The sequence below is a fragment of the Eimeria mitis genome, genomic scaffold, assembly GCF_000499745.2.
Source record: "Eimeria mitis Houghton genomic scaffold, Emh_scaff2887, whole genome shotgun sequence".
Lineage (NCBI taxonomy): Eukaryota > Apicomplexa > Conoidasida > Eucoccidiorida > Eimeriidae > Eimeria > Eimeria mitis.
The window spans coordinates 146-3,890 of NW_013571226.1; positions in this window are offsets into that span (position 1 = coordinate 146).

Consider the following 3,745-nt stretch of genomic DNA (forward strand, 5'->3'; position numbering starts at 1 on the left):
CAGAGACACGCGAAAACTGACAGGATCCGGTATGACATCTGGCGAGGTCAACGGCTTTGTTGATAGGTGAGCGCCGCGTGACGCAGTTATGCGGCATCTGCACGGTCACTGCGTGGACTCATCTCTCAGCGTTTGCGTTTGCATCGTTGCTCGTACAGGAGACACACATAGGGAGAATGCAGCAACCCCGAATTTCTGGGGAAATATATCATAGATTATATTACGTATTCTGTGTATTCTCTCACCAGGTTGCACTATAATGTCCTGTTATTCTGAAATCAGCCTCTTCCTGCATTACCTTGAAACACAGAAAATGTGTGAAGACCCATATACTAACGATTGTGAAAAGAGTCATGCATGTTGTGCACGCTCGTGATCTATTAAACAGACTTGGGCACCAAAAACACAAAATATACCTTACTTAGATGCAGGCCTCTATTTGGCTGCCTTCACATTTGTTACTACTTCCTAGTCATTTGGCTCTGCGCTGCACGCTGCCTATTCCATACATATGCGCGCCCGTATCTCTTCCTCCATAAATCACGGCTGATCAATCTTTTAGCAGCGTGAACTTCCTGCAGCAGCATGGATAAGCTTCACATCCGCTAGTTCGCAGTTTGCATGAGCATGAAATGTATTACAAATGCGTCTGTTTCCTGTTTTACGTGGCTGTTCAGGTTCATGCCACTGTACACGGTGTACTTGCCAGGGCTGTACGCCAATCCACCTCTTTCAGGGAAGGATCCTGACGACCAGCGCTGCCTCCTCGTTGAAGTTACAGAGCAACGGACAGTCAAATATGCTACATTCGTTTGATGGATTCTTGCGTCTTGGCTGTCCGTAGTATGCTCAGCCTTTGTTCAACAGTAGTTGCCCCTGCATTTTGCTGGCCGCAATGCTGCACCGATAGCTTTTTCTCGTCTCGCTTCAAATTCTGTTGCTGCTTTTGCATTGATCAATTTTCCAACCCTGGACTCTATAGGTCTCTGAGGGAAAGTGGTCACGGTTAGTCAATTGTCAGAGAGTTCAGTATCAGCGTGTTCCTCTCTAGCTCCTTACAGCCTATGGGTTTTACCAACGGCAGCACCAGCTGCCGTAGAATTCCCACCACAGCAACCAATGCACTTTTGGATCGTCCCGCGTTAGTCTCCTCCTATTTGCTTGCCTGTCCCTGAATCCGCCGCCTTGGTCCTTCACCGCTCATTACCAATAGAACTCCCTCTGTTGCACTGAACAGGACCAGCTTCAGTCCCCGCGTTTTTATTTGTCGTTACGGTTTTCTGCCTTCGGCGGTCTGCTCTCCAGTGGTGTGCATGGGTCTTCGTCCTGGCATATCATCCCATTATACTACATACATTGAGAACCTGGCTGTTGCCCGCCGAGATTACTCTTACTACAACATGCAGTTGCACCACTGAATACGCAGTTCGTAGTGTATACCATAACGGAGCTGCCACTGCTGTTTATTGCTTGAGGAGCAGCAACATGGGCACCATCAAGCGGGCAATGTCCTGACGCCCTCAGCTGCTCTTGGATTCATTTGCAAAGGTAGTAAGACATGTAGCACAGAAAGGGTGCGCCTACAACAGTCGAATTCGCCGCGCACAGACCGGGTGAGCGGATGCATCCAGTAAAGCAAATTAGCGCCATCGGTTTTGTGGCCTTTCCGGGTCAAAAGCTGCGTGCACCCTGGTATGTGCGTTGCCAAAATATTAAAGCAGCACACACTGCAATGTGTTGTTGGTTTGCAAGCGCATGATCGAATGGCTGCTGGCGCCCACGGCTTATCCTCCAGTCCATCCTTTCACTGGCTTTGTGGAATCGCGTGTCGGCCGTAAGCACATGCGACGTGTGTACGGCTACCTGCGTGCACTCGTGCATGCTGGCTTTTTTGCTGTCTCCTGATTCAGAGCCTTCTGCTGTTGCTGTTGTTACTACTGCGGGCACAGCAAAATGCCATCGCCGGCCTCAGCAGCATTTACAGGTCAAGCAAGCAAGAAGCTCAGCACTTCTGCCTCTTTACTCTTCGAGATGTTAGCTGCGCGTGTTGCCCCTGTTGGCACTAGTTGCCCATTCCTATTTGTTGCGGCTTTCGTTACAGTGGTTAAACTTGCCCATCCGACTCCACCTGATTGAGTGTATTCCTCCTCTTCAGAAAAATCCAGTGCCGCATGCTTGACCTCTTTCGCTGTTGTGATAATGCCCGAACTTTCATCCCTTTTCTCCGCCCCCCTTCCCGACCGAGTCAGTGTAGGCGACATCATTCAAGCCCTATGGTTTCCTGCCGTTCTTCACCTGTGCTTTGAGCCGCCTTACCTTTTTTCTCCGCCCAGGCTGCGAGAATTTGCGTACGGTAAGAAAACTGCTGGGCAAAATCTTACCCTATGCGGGAGAAGAAAGGCTCTGTGCCGACATTTGCGTTGTTACTGCTCCTGCAGTTGCTCGCAGAGTGTGGAGGGAACGCCCATTTTTGTAACCAATGTATCAAACCTCTCCTCTTTATGTATTTCTGTCGTTTCCAACGTTTTTTTCCCTTTTAGTGCTACTTCAGTTTTTGCACCGTGAGTGCTGCTTCCGATGCAGTCGAAGGACAGCTGTGGCGCTCTTGCTAATATGTCGCTAAACGCCAAGTGAACTCACACGCGTTGTCCTGGTACGGGTGGCTCTGGTTTTGCTGCCGCTGGCTCTGCTCTTTGCTGCTGCTGCTGCTGCAGCGGCGGTTGCTCTAAATTGGTTTCGACATCGAGCGCGAGAGCAGTCTTCATTATATGCCATATGCTGTATGCGCATTCTGTTTCTCGGACTCATCCACAGTACCTTGACAACAGCTCATACTGGCGTTAATGCTGCTGGGGCTTGGTTCTTCAGCTGTCGCAGCATTACCGCTGATGTACTGACATCCCAGCACGGCAATATGGGGGACGACAGGTCTCTGCAACACTTCTTGCGCTGCTGTGCAGCTCCTAGAATCTTTGGATAACAGCGTCAGCCTTCGCATGGCTGGGGAATCTGGAAGAAGACAGCAGTGGACAGAGCCGAGGTTGCAGGGCAACCTACTCCGGTTGCAACCGTCACAACGAACGTCCTTGCGAATAGAATGGAATAGCTCTGGCTGTGGGTTGGCAGCTAGGGCTACGAGCTGCCTGTAGCTGGTACGAGCATTTCTACTTGCGCGCTGGTTGGTAACTGAGGGCCGACGAGGTGTCTAACAATTGTCTTCAGCATTAGTACGTCCACCAACGGGGGCTTGGGCACGCTTACAGCAAGGAGCAGTGCAGGCCACCGCTTCCTCGCCGCAGTAGCCCGAGGCATCTGGACCGGCGTGCCCAGGGCGCCTGGGGTTTACAGCGGCTCTCAGCTGTCTTTGGTGGGACTCTTTAAGTGCCGTGACTCTACCGCAGCTTACGACGGTCCTCTGCTAAAATCGAGGACTATCGCTACGCAATTCAGTGCGGGGAAACGTGCAGTACACTGTAACGCCGCTACCTTTGGGTCTCCACAGCCGTTGCTGCCTCTACCGCCTCACCTGCTGGAATGCAAGCGCACAAGAGGACAGGGCAGTCGCAGCAGTGCTGACGTAGCGGAGAGCAACGCGGCCACCACTAGGAACAGTACGCATAACAGTTATAACACATTTGCCTTTATCTGAAGACGTATTAAACGGCATATCCGACCCAAACAAGGAATTTTGTCCTGTGTCGAGGGGAAAGCGAACCACGGAGTTGAGCAGAGCCTGAGGCCTAGT